The sequence below is a fragment of the Myxine glutinosa genome, chromosome 2 (genome assembly GCF_964187855.1).
Source record: "Myxine glutinosa chromosome 2, kmMyxGlut1.1, whole genome shotgun sequence".
Lineage (NCBI taxonomy): Eukaryota > Metazoa > Chordata > Myxini > Myxiniformes > Myxinidae > Myxine > Myxine glutinosa.
This window is the reverse complement of record NC_136262.1, coordinates 18,978,423-18,999,346: the sequence shown is the minus strand read 5'-3', so window position 1 is coordinate 18,999,346 and position 20,924 is coordinate 18,978,423. Positions and strand designations below refer to the sequence as shown.

The following is a 20,924-nucleotide window of genomic DNA, read 5'->3' as shown; positions in this document are numbered from 1 at the left end:
CTTACATGCAACCAAGGTCTATGATATATGACATTATGACATGACACTTGACTTGAGACTTGCCCTCATAGACTTCAGACTTGAATTGAGACTTTGCTCAGATGAGTTGTTGACATCTCTGCTTTCCAGACCGACGAGCATCGACAACTATTTTTCTGAGGTCCTCAGAAATCTCTTTTGATCGGAGCATGACATGCTTCTACAAACCTGTGTGGTGAAGACCAGACTCTGATGGTGACGAACAAAGTTTATGTTTTTCATATAGAGCAGTGCCACCCAAACTCACTCCTGATTGTCATCCCATTGATTGAAACACCTCACTGTAATCACCCCTTAATAGAGTTTATTAACCTAGAGATTCACATACTTTTTCCACCAAATACATTGAATGTTGGATCATTTTGCTCAATAAATGAATGAAAAAGTAGATTTTTTTGTGTGTGCTATTTGTTTCGGACTCAGAATTAGATACTTATTAATTAGTTACGTAATTATTTAATAACTACTAATTACCATTAATTATTCATTAGTTATTTATTCGGACGTTGATTAAGATTTAATCACATTTTAGGGCAAATTTATGCAGAAATACAGAAAATTCTATGGGGTTCACAAACGTTTTCTCACCACTGTATATATTCTTGCCAAGAAACTGCTTCATTAGCATCGACACTCTATAACAGAGTATGCACATGGGAATCAGAATCTGAGAGTAAAGGTAAAACAAACAAAACAAGTCATTGGTTTGCACGTGTTGTATTTGCTCTGATTAACAGCGATGGGTCACTTGGGATGTTTTGAATTGAAACATTGCTGATTGATTTATTTATTTGTAATCTGGCCTGCAAATATTTCTCAAAACAGAACCAAGGCGAATCTGCGGAGCAAATTTAAACAAATGATAAATAAGCTATAAAATACATATGGCAGGCAGCCTTTGGAGCCAAACCTATATATATATTGTTGCGAATATGGAATTTGGCCTCCATATCCGCTTGTAAATATTCCCCTATTTTCTCCAATACTCCCCAACTTTCCCCAATCCCCCATTCCCTAGTCCCATTGCATGTAAATAACAATCAGTAGAGCCGACCTTCCCCTTATTCCCCCATTAAATGTCGTGCCCAGGTCCACCGCACCACACGTAGCCAACTTTCGGACATCTTCCTAGTTATTCTTAATCTATGTCAGTTAAGGCCTCGTTTCCATTAATTATGACTCTTCGTTGCACCAGAATGTGATTATATGGCATCAGTAGTGAGTTTAGGACCTTTCCCATACCTCCTCCCATCTTCTTCCCCAAACAACAACAATAACAACAACTACAACAACAATTACAACAACAACAGAGGGGATGGCGGCGGAGCGGGGGAGGATGCGTCCTCACACCGGCTCGATTAGCTCCAGACCATGCGCTCCACGGGGTTACCCCGAAGGGGCTGGCTGTCAGCTCCTCGTCGGGGGCGGAGCCAGTAACCCCCCCCGCACGCACCCAATGAGAAGCAACGTGCCGATTCCACGAGGCGGAGCTAACGAGCCGAGGGCGTGTCACTCCCCGCCGGATATACGCGGCCACGCGCCGGATGTGACGTGAGATGCGCCTCAGCTTGGAGACTGGAGAGAGAAGCCACCGCCACCCCCAGCGCGACGATACCTCCCCGCATCTCTGGACCGGACCGAGTCGATTCTGCCTTGAGCCAGGAGTGCACCTTGAGCCATCGATACCCGCTGTCCTTTTCATCAACCCCCGTGTGAGTCAGCATTTTGTCCCGTGTGTCTGTCGTCTGTCCGGGGTTAATATAAGAGTGTGTCTAAGTGCCTGTCTTCCTATGATGTACCTCTCGTCCCTGTAATCTAACCTTCCGCCTTAATATAACCTCCTCCGGAGGTCTTGAGAACTGAACCCCTGGTGTCGTATTGTGTCATTATAACCCAGCCGGGTGTCTTCTCTTTCCTATTGAGCCAGCGTAGCGCGGCTTCGTCGACGTTCGAGTACAATCGGGTAATTTGTGCGGACACGGCGGCCATTCCGCTCGGCCCACCTTAACATCAAAGTCGTGTCTGTAACAATTGGTGTCAGGAGTGGGATTCGAGGCCCGACCAAATTTTGAAAAAAAAAACGAATAGAGGAAAAAAAAAAATTTGGTCAAAATTTGGAGCGGCCGAAATTTGTATTTGTTTTACGAAACTCGAATTTTGCAAGTCGCGCTATGGCGGATCAAGACGGCTGGGGTCCGGTAGGGGAGAGTGAAGCAGGGTCGGTCCAGGACCAAATTGAGGGACATGAGGGACAGGAGGAGAGCGAAGCAGTGAGGGCGGCAGGGTCGCAAAATAGCGTTGTCACGCACGAGGTGGCCACGGCGTCCACGCCCGCGGCAGCGCCCCTGGTGGATTCGAACCTTTTCCTCCTGCAAATGAGGGCCCTTATGGAACAAATGGTGGGAATGAGGGCTGATAGTGGGCGAATGGAGGGCCAAATGGGGGTAATGGGAAACCAAATGGGGGTAATGAGGGACGAAGCGAGGGCTCAGAGTGAGCAAATGGGGGTAATGAGGGACGAAGCGAGGGGTACCAGTGAGGGGTTAGACAATAATTTTGAGGAGTTAGACAAGAAATTTGGGAAGTTAGACAATAATTTTGAGGGGTTAGACAACGGGATAAAAGAAGTGAAAAATGGGTTAATGGGGGTAGAAAATAGAATGGCTGCCCAGGAGAATCAGATAGAGGGAGTGAAAAATGGGTTAGAGGGGTTAGAAAACAGTATGGAAGGCAAATTGAGGGACATGAGGGACCAAGCGGAAAGGGAAGTTAAACAAATGGAGCAGCAGATAGAGGGGGTCAGAATGGGGGTAGAAACCAAACTGGATGCTCACAGGGAGGAAATGGAGCAGATGAGGGTGGCATCTGGGCAGGAGATGCAAGTGATGGGAGAGGAGATCAGAAGAGGAGTGAGTGAGGAGGTCGGAGGAGTGCGCGAGGAGGTGAGGCACTGTAAGGAGCGCATGGAGAAAGAGGTGAGAAAGGGGACTGTAAAATTGCAAGGTGGTATAGAGGAGTTGACGCTGGGAGTAGAACAACTGACAGTGGGACAAAAGGAGTTGGGGGACCAGGTAAAGAAGAACACAGCGGTAATAGAGGGTTTAAAATCGACACAGAAAGAGATGAAAAAGGATGTAGGGGTAATTAAAAAAGAGTGCCAGACGGTACATGAGGACCTGACGAGGAAAATGGACAAGGTGGTAGAGGTAATGGAGGTTAAAGAGCGGGAGGTGCGGGAGCACATAGAAAAAAATAAAGTGGAGTTAGAGGAAGAACTTAAAGGGGCGCACGAAGAGATGAAGGAGATGAAGCACAAATTAGAAGAAGTGGAAGAAGGGATGAGCGAAATTAAGAAGCGACGGAGAGGGGATAAGAAAGAGATAAAAGAGGAGATAAAAGAATTGGTCCAAAGTCTGTGTTTGGATCGTGATGATGTGCTCATTAACCGGATGAGGGATTCGCAGGTGATGGAGGAGAAGCGAAGAGGAAGAGGACCCGGTGTAAGTGGTGACCAATATGGTCGTGCGTATGATGCGCCAGGGGATTTAATAAGCTTGGGGGTCGAGATAGACCCGGGTGTTCGTGAGAGGCCGTTGGTGAAGTGTGCGACAGGTCTGGTGTGCGAAAATGGAGGTGTGCAAGAAAGTCCGACTCTGGGGTGTGTGAGGAAAAAGTGCGTGCCAAGGAGTGAGGGTGTTGGCGAGAATGAGTCGGTCGTAGCGCGTGTGCGAGGGAGCACATGGAAGCGTGCTGTGGTGAGTGTTACAGAGGGTGTGACGGGAGAGTGTGCGCGAGAAAGGTGTGTGACGGACAGGTGCATGGGGAAAGAGTGCGCTGTCAGAAGTAAGGAAGAGTGTCCACCTGTGGTGAGTGTTACAGAGGGTGTAACGGGAGAGTGTGCGCGAGAAAGGTGTGTGACGGACAGGTGCATGGGGAAAGAGTGCGCTGTCAGAAGTAAGGAAGAGTGTCCACCTGTGGTGAGTGTTACAGAGGGTGTAACGGGAGAGTGTGCGCGAGAAAGGTGTGTGACGGACAGGTGCATGAGGAAAGAGTGCGCTGTCAAGAGTAAGGGTGAGTGCGCTGTCAGGAATGGAGGTGAAAGTAGTGAGAGTGACATGGAGCGTGAGTTAGTTGTGACAGGTGAGCGAGGATGTACACCTGGGATGGAAGGATGCACACCTGGAATGGTAGAGCGTGAGTGGGAATGCACGCTGGAATTGGTAGTGAGGCACGTGGTAGGATGTGCGAGTGAGAGCACACCTGTGATTGTCACAGAGGAGGTGACCGAGGAGGGGGCGCGAAGAGGTGTATTGGTGAGGTGTGCTACGAACGAATGTGTGCCAAAGTGTTCGGTGGTCAGGTGTGTGACCAAGGCTGTGAGTGGAATGGGTGTACCTGGGTGTGTAAGGAAAGGTACGAGGAGCATGGGCACGGCTGGATGTGTGAGCAAGGAACGGGCTGCGGGGTGTAAGCGTCCAGGTGAAGCATCGACGTTAGACGGGGTAGAGTTTAGAACGACTTATAGCCGAAGCAGGCCCTCGGTGCGTGCCGGGCCTCGCTTTGAACGGCCGCGTCCAGGCTCCACTAGGCGGAGCTGGCAGCCCGATAGAAAGGGTCGTCATGGCGACCACCTTTTGTTGAGGCATTCCGGCAGGTCGAGATCGGGACATTGGATGGCTCCACGCCGAGGTGATGCGTGGGATCTCGGCCCGGGTAAGCCCCCGTCCCTGCACCGAGTGCCGGACGCATCCAGCCGCTGGCACAAAACAACCAGCATCCATTGCTTGGCTTTACGAAGCCGGGCTTTGGACAGGGATTGGCGCACCGAGAGGTATTAGTGAGTAGACTGGGTGATGAGGTTAGTGTTTTGGACCCAAAATTAGAGAAAAACAAAATTTGATGATTGGCAGTAGTGATTGGCAGATGATGGGCAGTGATTGGCAAATTTTTGATTTGTTGAAATTTGATGTGCGAAATTGGTAGTGAGAGACCCCCGATGTGGTGGGATGGCAAATCCACCATCCTTCCCATGTGGGGGCAAAGGAGCAATAGCTTATGGGGTGTATGGCAGTGAAAACTAGCCCGGGTGGGTTAGGATATTGTGTGTAGGGATCTAGAGAAGATGACCTTAGGTAACGTTAAGGTTAGTTAGTGACTGATACCTGTAGTGGGGACGCAGGTAGATTAGTGTGGATTATAATGACGAGGGAGCGCAATAGTTAAAGGGATGACTGGGAAGCGCAAGTTTCAGAAGGGAGTAGTTAGCTGAGATGATGCCGTGTGAGTGAGAATTGAACAGGTGTGATTGCACAGGTGTGCAACTGGACAGGTGTGATTGCACAGGTGTGCAACTGGACAGGTGTGTGGAGCAGTGTATGAGTAGTGAGTGTGTGGATCAGCGCGAATGCGCTTGGGGAGAGAAGGGTGCAGGTGGCACCAGGTGTGAGAGCACAGGTGTGCAGGTACAGGTGTGTGGAGAGAGTTGGAGTGAGTGGTACGGAGTGGTGTGCATGGTGCGAAGGTGTGGATGGGGGAAGAGTGGACCCCTTTCACGAGCACCCGGGGCGGGTAGTGTAAGTGTTAGGTAGAGGGTGCAGGTAAATTGTGGTTGGATATTGGCATTTGTGGTGCGGTTGCAGAATGGTGTTGTGAATGGGTGCATTAGTGTTGTGGAAATGGCTGGGCGTGTAGCCTGTTAGTGTGTGTAGTTGGTTGGGCACTCCACCACTGTGAGGATGTCGGCCAGGTGAGGCCGCAGGTGGGCTCTGGGAGCCGGTAGTTGTGAGTGGGTGCCTGAGGATCCCGGGTGTGGATCGGGCAGCCCAGTGCCAGAGAGAGAACACGAAGTGGGGAGAAAGCCAGAGGGCCTTCCCCAGGTAGTTAGGTTAGGGTAAGGAGCAGGTAAGCTCGGAGGCAACTGCAGTGGTGGAGGTGTGCAGGTGGGTAGACCCACTGGGAGAGGTACACGTCGCAGCCCAGAAATTGTACGAGGGCACCGGGAGATGAATCGGGGGAGTGAGACCCCAAATTGAAAAGCACCACAGTTTGGCCAATGGGAATTGGTTTTTAGAACCCATAGTGTAAGAGGGCCAATGGTTTGGCCGGAGAAAGACCCCGGGTAGTGTAAAGTTGTTAAAGTCACTTAGGAAATAGTTAGGATTGATGAACCTGTCGCACCATACGCAGCCACTTACCTGTGGTGATGATGATGACTCCACACCTGTGTTTTCTTTGGTTGTGTTGCAGAAATGAGAATTGCTGTGAGGATTTGTGAGACGCATCACGACGTGGATGAGACATTGGGGTGATTCCATCTCTCCCTCCCTAGGAGGGACTGATGATGAATTGGTAATGGCAAATTTTGATGTTGAGTTGAAAATGGCAAATTTTGATGAGAGTTGAAAATGGCAAATTTGATTGGTTAGGAGGGAGAGAAGACGAATTTGGTATATGGGAGGAACGGGGAAGACAGTAGGGATGTTTGTTGATTTGTAAAGTAGATGTTTATGGGTAGTGTTGTGTTGTGTGGATACAGTAAGGGGTAAGGGAGGGGCCATGTAGGTTACCTGGTGGGGGGGGGGGGGGGGGCGTACGATAGGAACGTACCTGTCTCACCTGGTTCCCATGTGCCCCCAGTGTGCATTACCTTATATTGCGTGCACTTTTGCGCCCTTACCACCTTACTCACTTGTCTGCTTCTTTTGTCTCCCACCTCCGAGGATCTGGCTTTGGGGTAGAGAGAGAGGAAAGAGAGGTGCTGGCTACGCAGTTGTGGGCCTGCACTTTCGCTGTTGGCTGCCTGGATCGATACACCATATGGACCGCAATGTTTGTGGCCACCCACAATGGACCGCAGCTCTTTTGCGGCCAAGCACCACCCGTGGAAGGACCTATGGGTCAACGTGGCACCTATGCCATAAAGGTGAACCACTGTTAATTAACACCAAGTGCACCACAAGAAGAGCAAGAGACACCTGCAGGGTTAGGGGTTGTCGAATTTATTTTTATTCCAATGAACAATGGTGACTGCACCGATTGGTGGTGGGGTGGTGCTTTTGATGCTCGGAAAGGGTGCTCTGCACGTTATTAAAGGCCGTCGGCCACAGAGCACTCGTGGGTTGGTGTATCGATGTTGGCAAGCGCGCTCTCTCTATGCATAACATCTGCATGTGTTCCTCCAAAAACAGGTCCTGGATCGTAGTGTAGATATCAGCGTAATCTTGTAAATAATGCTCCCTACCGGCTGTATGTGTAGTTTGCGAATTCTTTCCGGATTCGGTTATCCTGTGGGTGTGTTTCTGTGAGGAGAAGGGTGCAACGTCGCAGGGGGACATATTTACTCATTTGTGAATATCTGTAAAACTGTCGCACTCAGGGTAGAGTTAATAGTAGAGGGAACTACATTGCGTGCCACACTAAAGTAGGTAAAAATTTATCGGGTCGGGACGCCCCGAGGGTAGAGAAGGGTGCAATGTTGCGAATATGGAATTTGGCCTCCATATCCGCTTGTAAATATTCCCCTATTTTCTCCAATACTCCCCAACTTTCCCCAATCCCCCATTCCCTAGTCCCATTGCATGTAAATAACAATCAGTAGAGCCGACCTTCCCCTTATTCCCCCATTAAATGTCGTGCCCAGGTCCACCGCACCACACGTAGCCAACTTTCGGACATCTTCCTAGTTATTCTTAATCTATGTCAGTTAAGGCCTCGTTTCCATTAATTATGACTCTTCGTTGCACCAGAATGTGATTATATGGCATCAGTAGTGAGTTTAGGACCTTTCCCATACCTCCTCCCATCTTCTTCCCCAAACAACAACAATAACAACAACTACAACAACAATTACAACAACAACAGAGGGGATGGCGGCGGAGCGGGGGAGGATGCGTCCTCACACCGGCTCGATTAGCTCCAGACCATGCGCTCCACGGGGTTACCCCGAAGGGGCTGGCTGTCAGCTCCTCGTCGGGGGCGGAGCCAGTAACCCCCCCCGCACGCACCCAATGAGAAGCAACGTGCCGATTCCACGAGGCGGAGCTAACGAGCCGAGGGCGTGTCACTCCCCGCCGGATATACGCGGCCACGCGCCGGATGTGACGTGAGATGCGCCTCAGCTTGGAGACTGGAGAGAGAAGCCACCGCCACCCCCAGCGCGACGATACCTCCCCGCATCTCTGGACCGGACCGAGTCGATTCTGCCTTGAGCCAGGAGTGCACCTTGAGCCATCGATACCCGCTGTCCTTTTCATCAACCCCCGTGTGAGTCAGCATTTTGTCCCGTGTGTCTGTCGTCTGTCCGGGGTTAATATAAGAGTGTGTCTAAGTGCCTGTCTTCCTATGATGTACCTCTCGTCCCTGTAATCTAACCTTCCGCCTTAATATAACCTCCTCCGGAGGTCTTGAGAACTGAACCCCTGGTGTCGTATTGTGTCATTATAACCCAGCCGGGTGTCTTCTCTTTCCTATTGAGCCAGCGTAGCGCGGCTTCGTCGACGTTCGAGTACAATCGGGTAATTTGTGCGGACACGGCGGCCATTCCGCTCGGCCCACCTTAACATCAAAGTCGTGTCTGTAACAATATTGTCGTGTTTACTGTCCGGTTAACACCGCCTCTGAACGGATGGGCTGAACAGGCTTTAGCTCCCTCTGAGGCTCTGTTCAATTAATTGCAATATTATGCTCGCGCGCGTCACATTGGGAGAATGACGAGAACCTTAAAGCTTTTAAAACCAAATGGGTTTATTCCCGAAAACACAACAAGATAACTAGAGAAGATGAATTCAACAATACAATGAGGTAAACAATGGCAAAATAATTCCTTTAAAAACAAAGGCGCATCACTCCAGTCACAGGCAAGGGCAAGGGGGTAAGAGGAGAACAGCACCTTGGCCTTGGCCAGTTAGGACGACCTCCTTAAAGCTATCCACCTTAACACACTCCAATCTCCTCAAACCTCTCCCAATTTTCCTGAAAAAACAGCAAGCTCCTCAGCACACTTAACCCACCCAATCCAGGCTCCTCCCCATTCTCCTCAGAATTCCACAAACACTCACGTGTCACAATCTCCCCCCCTCACTCCCCCCCCCCCCCCCTCTCAGAACTGTTTCCGCTTATCTGAGCACACGGAACTGAGAGCTACTGGCTCCTACCTCTTCTACCTTGACAACCCTCCACCCCATCCAGGCGTTAGGCTCCACTCCGTTACGGAGATGATAAAAGGTCCACCCCACCGCCTGTCTCATTGCCTGGCAGAGTCCCATTGCTATCTGCCTCGGGCTTCTCTGCTTTGCATTGCTGTTACCAGGTGCACCCGGTAAATGTTTACAGGAAGGTTTGTACGCACATTTACTTAACCTAATCCCTAACTATTTTATTCCAAGGCATCACCCTTCCGTATGGTGCACATTCAAACAGACAATCCTAAAGCCGACGTATCCCAACTTATTACTTCGAGATTTGCTTCCTGCTCGCACACGGACTATGCCACTTTATACAGTTCCATTTCTTGTAAAGTAATCTCTAGCCCCTCCTCCCCTCCCATAAATGCAACAAAATGTTTTTTTTTTAAATATGTATATATATATATATATATATATATATATATATATATATATATATACACACAGACAGACAAATGCTATTCCAGATGGCATTTCCCTATGGGCTATGCCGTAGAAAGCTGCAGTGTATGCTGGTCCTGGTTTATGTGCACTCATAAGTTATAGTAACAATGCCCTTTCATAATCTTGACAAAAAACCCTGATTACAGGAAGGAGTACAGGCTCAAAATGAAAAAAATAAAATAAATCGCCACAGTTCCAATTCCACAGATCTCCTGATGTCCGTGTTCCCAACTGTTGTTCTTTCCTCTACCCCCCCCCCCCCACCCCCCTTGTTGTCTCCTGCTCCCTTTGTTATACGATTTATCTGTTAGCTGTTATAAGAGCCTCGACTGAGTATGCAAAAAACCCATTAAAATTGCCCTTTAGAATCCTTTAGAATTACCCTTTATAACGCTCTAGAGTCTAGAAACACTTTAGAATTCTGCATAATTAAACACGCTGGTTATAATAGTTCTTCTTCTTCATTTTTTTAATGGATGGATGGAAGTAAGATCATAGCCAAATATTGAAGCAGCTTCACCACTTAAAAATGGAATTACTGAGACTTATCTCAAACATATATCCATAATATATACTTTTTTTAAACCAATTTCCACCTCCATAGTGTATTAGGTTTCACCACAGTGTCCAATATTCAGAGGTTCTTATGAATCTGTAACAGCATTGCTAGATGAGCCATTTATATCATGACCACACTGCATATGACATTCTTTTCCAAAGATACACATAATAATGTCATTTTAAGAATATCTGTCTTGATAGCATGAATTCTGCTCCAGAAAGCCGATTTGCAGAGCACCGTAATACATCACTGCAAGATCTATATTATAAACGTTGTGGGTCGTCAGTGTCACTTTGCCCTCAGAGAAAGCTGAGAAATAACAGCACAAACTATTACGGCACAAGTAAAAAGTTTACTAAAAAAAGTAAACAGTTTCTTCAACAGTGCAGCCTCGTGAGCATGCCAAAGTCTGAAGCCTCGGCCTCGTGTCAGGTGACATCGTCTATATTTATTAGACATCATACGGATGTAAATGAACACTCGTTCTGCTCTGTGTGCATTGCACATCACATTCAGCAAATTTCACCTCCCTTAGCCTTGTACTTGTTATTTTAAAAAAATGCTTCTGTACACCGCCCTTGATGCTCGGTTTGCATACCACCATCTACACAATTCCAATAGAAGAGAGATAATTACTCTTTTATGGAAAATGTTTTTTGAGTTTGTTTTATCTTCAGAAATAGACCGTAGTGAAAACACACATTAGTGGTTCAAGATTGGTCTTTAAAACCTATCCTTATGAAGGGGGACAGGCATCAGTACAAACACGCGAACACACAAACTCACATTGTGTTTTATATGGTACATAAATCAAAGCCCCTTGTCCAAGCATGTGTGTTTATTTTTGTTTCTTTTGGAGCCAAACCTGAAACTCAGTAATAATACAAAAGCTGTGCATCTTGCAAACTTGCTATGCAGAAGAGAATGTTATTTTCAAAGTTTGAAAATTCTCCAAAATAAATTGAAAAAGCCTTTTATTAAAAAGAAAACATTAACAACCGAGTTCATTCGGCTTTTGCTTGCCACTTGACATTTCAAATTTACAACATTGCACAGCTGAAATGTCAAACTTTATATCGACTTGGAAAACACAAAAACAACCATTGCATGATTAAAATTGTCAGAAACATGGAAACTTTGCTGTGCCTACTTAATAAATACAAAATGAAGAATTTTCACAAACTTTTGAAACCAGTTCCCTGAGATGTGTTTACAAGAATTGATTGTGGCTGCATGTTACTCAGATACATTTAATGACATTCTGTCATAACAGGGGGGGGGGAAAAAGATTTCCTTTTCGGGTTGGAAGGTAAAAATGTCAGAAGTACTGTCAATGGGAAAATAGAACATTTTCATGTCTTCAGTCAAAATCAGGTCCTACTTTCAACACTATTCAACAGACAAAGACCGACTATTCAACAGACAAAGAAAGACCATTCAACAAACACTATTCAACAGACAAAGAAAGACTATTCAACAGACAAAGAAAGACTATTCAACAGACAAAGACTATTCACCAGACAAAGAAAGACTATTAAACAGACAAAGAAAGCCTATTCAACAGACAAAGAAAGACTATTCCACAGAAAAAGAAAGACTATTCAACTGACAAAAAGACTATTCAACAAAGATGATTCAACAGACAAAGAATGACGATTCAACAGACAAAGAAAGACTATTAAACAGACAAAAAGCCTATTCAACAGACAAAGAAAGACTATTCCACAGAAAAAAAAGACTATTCAACTGACAAATAGATTATTCAACAGACAAAGAATGACTATTCAATAGACCAAGAACGACTGTTCCACAGACAAAGAAAGACTATTCAACATACAAAGAAAGACGATCCAACTGACAAAAAGACTATTTAACAGACAAAGAAAGACTATTTAACCAACAAAAAGACTATTTGACAGACAAAGAAAGACTATTGAATAAACAAAAAGATTATTCAACAAAGATGATTCAACAGACAAAGAAAGACTATACCACAGACAAAGAAAGACTGTACCACAGACAAAGAAAGACTATTCAACAGACAAAGAAAGACTATTCAACAGACAAAGAAAGACTATACCACAGACAAAGAAAGACTATTCAACAGACAAAGAAAGACTATTCAACAGACAAAGAAAGACTATTCAACAGACAAAGAAAGACTATTCAACCAACAAAGAAAGACTATTCCACAGAAAAAGACTATTCAACAGACAAAGAAAGACTATTCAACTGACAAAGAAAGACTATTCCACAGAAAAAGAAAGTCTATTCAACAGACAAAGAACGACTGTTCAACAGACAAAGAAAGACTATTCAACAGACAAGGCAAAGACTATTCAACAGACAAAGAAAGACTATTCAACCGACAAAGAAAGACAATTCAACAGACAAAGATTATTCAACAGACAATGAATGACTATTCAACAGACAAAGAAAGACAATTCAACAGACAAAGACTATTCAACAGACAAAGAACGACTATTCAACAGACAAAGAAAGACTATTCAACCAACAAAGAAAGACAATTCAACAGACAAAGACTATTCAACAGACAAAGACTATTCAACAGACAAAGACTATTCAACAGACAACGAACGACTATTCAACAGACAAAGAAAGACTATTCAACAGACAAAGAAAGACTATTCAACAGACAAAGAAAGACTATTCCACCAACAAAGAAAGACGATTCAACAAAGACTATTCAACAGACAAACAAAAACTATTCAACAGACAAAGAAAGACTATTCAACCAACAAAGAAAGACTATTCAACAGACAAGAAAAGACTATTCAACAGATAAAGAAAGACTATTCAACAGACAAGAAAAGACTATTCAACAGATAGAGAAAGACTATTCAACAGATAAAGAAAGACTATTCAACAGACAAATAACGACGATTCAACAGACAAATAACGACGATTCAACAGACAAATAACGACTATTCAACAGGCACAACGAAAGTCGTAACTATATTGTCAACTCAGGGTAATATTTTATACAGTCCAGGTTGAGTGTGACATCTGAACTGTCTGGACCCAAGTTTGGTTATTGGAGGAATTGCTTTTAACCAAAACTGCCACTTGTAGCAGTACCAAAGGACCAGAGTTGTAGAAGAGGAGATGAGATGGCAGATGAAGCCCTTCTGTCTGCCATCATGTAGGTATAAAATATGCCAGGAGGATTCACAAATAGTAGGCCTTTCAGTTTGCTTCATGGCCATATTCAAAATATGTTGATTAAAATATTGATCTTCCAAAGATACATCAGACCCGTCCATAACCTTTTGAGATATCATGTTCTTTATCGTTTTTTTGGATCAATCAATCATTGGTGAAGAATTACTTAAGAAATTTTTTTTTAAACACTCTCGTATCCAGATCCGGTTTCAGATCTTCACAAAAATCTAATCAATTCGTCCTTGTCCCACAACCAACCTATCTAACCAAGTTTCGTCCGAATCTGATCATAACTTTTTGAAATGCCGTGGTGTATATCGGTTTTTGCTATACCACTCAATGGTGAAGAATCACTTTAAAGAAAAAAAAATCTCCGATCCGGATCTGGAATTGAATCTTAACCAAAATTGAAATGATTCGTTCTTGTCACACAACCAACCTGTCCACCAAGTTTCATCCAAAACCGTCCATAACCGTTTGAGATATTGTGCTATATATCGGTTTTAGCACTATCACTCAATGGTGAAGAATCACTGAAAAAAAAATTCTCTGATCCGAATCCGGATTGGAATCTTCACCAAAATTGAATCAATTTTTCCTTGTCACCCACCCAACCTGTCCACCAAGTTTTGTCCGTACACCAATAAAACAGACAAACAAACTGACAGTGGTGAAAACATAGCCTCTATCCACTTTCGTGATGGAGGTAAATATTAATTGTGCTGAAAAAAGGACAGAGAACATTGGATTGGATGGAAGGGTGGCAAAGGGGGAGTGAGTGGCTTTCACGCATCATTTGCATAATAATATAAATAAATTTCAAGGCTCTCGTTCTTCCAAAGCAATACGTTGGCATATTCTGTCAGAGAGACACTAAGGTCTTTAACATGCATACCTTTTAAATGCATATGACATAGCCAGATGTATGACCCTATATGAAAGACAACATGCAGTGAAGATGCAATGCCTATCTAAGGCTGACACCATAACAAGAGGTGGTTTTACTTGGACGGAATTCCACAGAGGAACAATTTCAGCATGTACCAACTTGGGAACTAATCTGCTGTTCCTGAGACTACACAATCGGGCTTACCATGGTGATATCCAAAGCAAGCAAAAACTGGACTCAAATACCTGTAGTTTATTACCTCGGATAGGATCAGGCACGTGCAATCCAATAAGCCGTAGGCCAACAATAAATGCATAAAACATCAACTCAGGGATATCAACTTTTCAAACATGTTTTGTAGGTTTGACCTTCACAAGCTCTTTTGCACTGCATTTACTATGTTGCACAATGTATGATGCTTTAGGTGTCTGATGTGCACAACCATATTGGCATCTCAATTCCAAAGTGGTACTGCAAATCTACAAGATTTTCTGTTGGATAAAAGTAAACACTTTGCATAGCTCGCTGCACACTCATCCACAGGCATAAAAGCCATGATCTGTGGATTGCAATTCCACACTTTCCTGACCATACCACTGCCATTGTTTCGGAATGAAATACCAATTCATCCTAGCTTGAACATCAAGCACTGAAAGAACCACCACATCTGCTCACTCAAGGCTAAACCCATCATTGTTAGAAGAAATCACAGATATAATTTGTTAGAAAGTATTAAGGAACATAATGTTTTTCCTTGAGATAGTTAGGAAACAATATTGTTACAGATTCGCCTCGGCAAGAATCGTGAGAGGGGTTCTCAGATTCACTTCCTGGGTGATTATGCTGAAACCGACGCACCACTGATAATTACGCGGAGCGACAGGTTGGCAACCACAGACACCATCTGAGACGCTTTCAAGTAGGGTCCAGCGCCCAATCCCACTTTACCTTCCCGGCAAACTAATCACGGTAAAAAGGACTGTTTTCACACGTGCCACCTTGATCAAATAAGCCTGAGCGCTACCGTAGGTGCACGCTGGCTAATGGCGGAGACCATGCCGAAATGGCAGAGACAAACTCCCTGTTCTATACACTATGCTTATTGCTTAACCAACAGCTCTAATAACCCGACAGTTTGGAAAAGGGTTTGTATTAAGGTTTAACAAAAAGTTACGTACAAGGCAGTGTTGCAAAAAGTGGAGTTCCCGGCCCTTACACGGCCCACCTTTTTGGCCGTTGCCGTCAAGCACGGGGTGGAGCATCACATTCCAACCAATGGCCCACCTGTCTACGCCCGGGCTCGACGCCTCGTCCCGGCGAAACTCGCTATCGCAAAGGCAGAGTTCGACACGTTGGAGCGTCTTGGCATCGTGTGACAGTCCGACAGCCCGTGGGCCTCGCCTCTCCACATTGCGCTGAAGCCGGGTGGCGGTTGGCGCCCGTGCGTGATTACCGCCGCCTTAACGACGCCACTACCCCTGACCGCTACCCAATCCCGCACATCCAGGATTTTTCCGCCCGCTTGGCCGGTAAAGTTTTTTTTTCTAAAGTGGACCTCGTTCGTGGTTACCATCAGGTCCCCGTCCGGCCGCAGGACGTTTCTAAGACGGCGGTGATTACACCGTTCAGGCTTTTCAAATTCCTCCCTATGCCTTTTGGACTCAAGAACGCGGCCCAGGCTTTCCAGCGCCTGATGGACAGCATGTTGCGGGATTTGCCATTTCTGTTCGTCTACCTGGATGATATCCTCATGGCCAGCGCTTCCAGGACAGAGCACATGCTTCACCTCCGAGCGCTCTTTGAACACCTCAGTCAGCACGGCCTTATCATTAACCCGGCCAAGTGTTTGTTTGGGGTGGCCTCAATTGACTTTCTCGGCCACCGCATCACGAGGGAGGGGGCCATCACACGGCTGTCTAAAGTGGAGGCTGGGAAGGATGATACCGTCGCCGATTGTCTCCCCCGGTCCATAGCTGGCACGGTTCACGTTGGCATCGACTACGCCCGCATGGCGCCGATCAGATCTCCGACCCTGGTGTCCAGGCCTGCAGGGCGGCAGTCACGGGGCTTTGACTGTCTGATGTGCCGTTCAAGGACACGGGCGCCACGCTACTGTGTGACATATCTTTGGGACAGCCTCGCCCCGTCATACCCACCAGCTGGAGACGACTGGTGTTCGATGCCATCCACGGTCTTTCTCACCCGGGCAGGAAGGCGTCGCAAAAGTTGGTGGCGGCGAAGTTCGTTTTGCACGGGCTCAGGAAGGATGTGCGCGACTGGGCCAACACCTGCATCGAGTGCCAACGCTCGAAGGTGCATCACCATACTCAGGCCCCATTGGCGCCATTCACAGTGCCCGAGTGACGGTTTGACCATGTTAACGTGGACCTGGTAGGGCCCCTCCCCCCCCTCGCGGGGATTCACCCACTTCCTCACGATGGTCGATAAGACCACCAGGTGGCCAGAGGCCGTCCCGCTCACATCTGCAATGTCCGCCGATGTGGCCCGGGCGTTCATCGGCACTTGGGTTGCCCGTGCTGGCGCCCCCTCGGACATCTCTTCAGACAGGGGGCCCCAGTTCACCGTATATTCACAAACATACACAGTATGAAGAGGAATTGTTCATATATATATATATATATATATATATATATATATATATATATATATATATATATACACACATACACAGCTCAGTGGGTACAGATTAATTGGTGAAAGTAAGGACTTTGCACTTTTGGTTGAAATTGCCTAGTTTAGCTGACTGATGTCACCCACCTTCAAATACACATGCAGTGCCTGATGAAATTACTTGAAAAGTCATTTCTGCACTATATTGCAGGTAACAAAAAAGAAATCCTGCCCGTTGCACTGCCACGCCATGGTGCCTAAGAACAGATCAAACCTTGGGCTTGGTTGGAGGATCTGAGTGGGTTCGTTGCTTTGTGTGTGAAAAATATATACGTGTAAATTGTAACTAGAACTGCTCTCCGTATATTCACAAACATACACAATATGAAGAGGAATTGTTTCCGATTGCTACATAAGTTCAACGCCTCATGAATATTCATGAACAATCCATCCATGAAGTTCCTGAACAACGTCAGATCGTTACTACGATTTAATTGCTGCAATAAACAGGCTCTGTTTCGGAGTGGCTTACAAAAGGATTGTGAGAAAGTGGTGTCATTTTAATTAAAAGTGGTGTCGAAAGGACCCCACTCCTTGATGGTTTTTCACTCGCAGCATCTAGGCGAGTATACACCCTGTTCCCCTTCAGTCTCTTTGAGATTCCGCATTGGCAAAATTGAGCGATGACAAAAAAAACTTGTTTTTTTTCAGATCACCATTTGACCTTCACATTTCTTGCAAATTATATGACATGATGATGCAAATTAAGCATAAATGTGCCTTGCTATAGGCTATCTAGTGAGTGCAATTACGTTCCAATTGGAAATTCATTAGTCGAGTTATTGTAAAAATGTTAAAATGTTTATAATTGGGTCATTAGCTTAAAAATTATGTCAACGTCAAAATAATTGTTAACTCCGCAAACTTATTATTCCCATTAATGATGCAAAAATTATTACGAAATTCCCAGCCTAATCAATCCAAGATACAGCTCTGACATTGGCAGAAAAAAGGGAGAAAAACTTAAAGGGTGGTTTAGTATTCCTATGGGTCTCAGCCCTTGCCCTTTAACCCAGAGGGGTGCCTTGCCTTGCTCGGCTATCTAGGGAGGTCAATTTAGTTCCGATTGGACAAACTTTAGTTGGGTTATGGTGAAAAATGTAAAAATGGCTAAAATTAGCTCATGAACTTATAATTAGATCAAGGTCAAAAAATAATGTCAACCCCCGTATACATTATATTCACATTAATGATGCAAAGTTCCTTTCTGAAAGTCCCAGCTGGTTCCGAGAAACAGCTCAGAAATTTCGGGAATTGGGTGTGCAAGAAGAAAAAATAAATAAATAAAATGGTGGTCTCGTTCTCCTAGGGGTCATACAAACTCTTGGGTCCGAGGGGTCATACAAAATTGTAGAAACAAACCCTACAACAGCTATAAGCCTCCCCTTATCCCATCGGGGGCAGCTTAATTAATATAGGGTATGAGCAGGTCGGGGGCAGGTATATACCCGGCGTTCCCTGGTCGTAAAACAAAAAAAAAATTTTTTCAATTTTTATGGGGGCCGAATACACTTCCTCACACCCACTAAGGAATGGGGTCAGGGATCATTTAATATTACCTTTCACTATGGAGTTTATTTGCACTATAGAGCGATTTTTTTAAAATCCAAACAATCCAACTTTTTTTTCAAAATTTTCATACCTTTTTTACACAAAAGACTCCGTGGCAATCATTGATGAACCTAAGAAAGTTTGACGAAGAACCATTCAGCCAACTTTGAGAAAAATGGCAACACAAAGATGTTTATGTTTGTTTTAAATTTAATTTATATGTATTTAATATCATGCTGAACTTCCGCTGAACTTGGGGACGACTAAGAAGAAGACCTTTGTTGGTCGAAAGCTTGTCGAGAATTAAAGATCGACCGTCCTGAAGCTACGTCCGCGTCTTATTCAATCTCCCGATTATTTATTTTATACAAATGAGACGCACTGCTCGTACTGTGGAGTTTCTACTATTTCTCACAGTTATATATATATATATATATATATATATATATATATATATATATATATATATATATATATATATATATATATATATATATATATATATATATTCGATATACATATATAACCCGACCGTAAAGCAGGGAAATAACTCCCGCTCGAACCACGGATAAGATGGAAATTGCCGAGCGGTTAGCAATCCGCGATCCGAGCCATTAACAAATGACTAAACCCGATCCTGAGCGGTTTCCAAATCGTGCCACAGGTACTCAATTGAAAGAAAAGACGGAGGGGATCGGATTAGGGAAAAACCAAGAAAGAACAAGGTACATTTATTAACAAACCAAAGAGGAAACGAAAGGAATATACAAGGAAGAAGAAGAATAAGAAGAAGCAGGACACAGGGCAGGCTTACCTATACAGTCTTAACTTATCACGACCCCAGGACAAACAGACAGACTCACACGGAATTGTAGTTGTAGGGGAGGAAGGTCCATGCAGATGGTCCAGGCGCTGGGATCCGGCTCTGGTCCACTCCAGAAATGAAAGAAATGCCTACTTGAGGTTGTTTCTGCCAAAGGGGGCAATACCACCCATTAGAGCCAAGGGTGTACTTACTTTTTCCACATGCGAAATTTGCATTTATGTTTATTTAAATAATACAAATTTTTTTTTTTTTTTAATATATATATACAGAGTCGAGGCTCGTGAAAGAGCTAACATTTTAGTGTAGGCTGCTATGTCTTAAAAATGGCTGTCGTGTTTTTTTTTTGTTAAAAGCAAAATTCCACTTGATTCCTTGTCTTTGGGGTGTCACATGTTCGAAAAAATAGGTTGTTAATTTTTTTAAACGGATTAAGGGTGTCAAATCCAAGATGGCCGCCAAAATATATAAATTCCATTAAAACTGGTATTCTGAACACAGTATGAGGTCTAAATTAATGATAATACCCATAATTTCAATACCAAGGAGTTCAAAAACAATTAATTTCAATATGGCAGTCAAATTCAAAATGGTGGAAAAATCCAAGATGGCCGCCACTTCTTAAATAACCACAGTACAAAAACTTAATGTTCTTGATAACACAAATTGTGAATGATGGAAAAGGTCCATTTGGTGGTAATACCCACACAAGCAATGCTTAGCCGTTGGGGAAATATGTTACTGATTCGTTGAAAACGGTGGATGGTAGCCATCTTGAATTTTAAAATGGCTGCCATTAGAAACACAGGCCGATCTTATTATTTGAGTGAGTGAAAACGTCTACATCCTCTACCAGTATTACAATATTGATTATAATCTTGACATTAATGTACAAAGCACTGTTTCTATTTTAGGTTACTATGCTGTCAACCATGTCCATCCCCAGATTTTGAAGTTCAGGACAGATTAGCAAGCAAAAAAGTTGTTAGCTGTACCATGGTAGGAGTCCTTACCCACTCAAGATATACCGTATCTGAACAAGCGTTTTGATAGTAGCCAGGTTAGTGAGTAGTATTGGAAAATGAACCAGAAACTTAAGCAACAAAACAAGAGAAACTGAATAGCAGAAAACAATTTGCATTGACTGTAAAGGCGGGCAATGGTCCTTCAATGATCCTTTTTATACATCCACGGCATGTACTGATTCCTGTCATATTGTATTATATCTGTAGTGCATTAAACACTAGTTGTCCTATGTACACATTTGCTGTTATACTTGTAGGTTAGAACGCCCTAAACCCTGTTCCTCCCCTTCTCCGAAGTTTGAACAAGCATCTCGTATCAAAGTTGATAAGAAGCCACGGGTAGAAGCCCTGACGACAAGCACAAAACACAACGTAGTGGATTCATTGCCAGGTTAGTGGTGGATTGTTAAGTGTAGTTACAGTTATATGCAGCAACATTGGATACTTATTATGACGAGTTTGATTCTACATTGATAGTGTTACTGAAACAAATATCAAAAGCTGTTAATACATCAAATAGTGATATCTTTTTAAA

The 20,924-nt window shown here is 44.4% G+C and overlaps 1 long non-coding RNA gene across 1 annotated transcript in view; it reads right to left on the bottom strand.

The window, feature by feature from the left end:
- The window catches only part of LOC144891008 (uncharacterized), a 35,579-nt gene extending 16,136 nt beyond the window's left edge, over nucleotides 1–19,443 (bottom strand). The window contains exon 1 of the long non-coding RNA XR_013622629.1: nucleotides 19,405–19,443. This is a non-coding gene — a long non-coding RNA (uncharacterized LOC144891008). The remainder of the gene's footprint in view (nucleotides 1–19,404) is intronic.
- Between the last annotated feature and the right edge of the window lie 1,481 nt (nucleotides 19,444–20,924).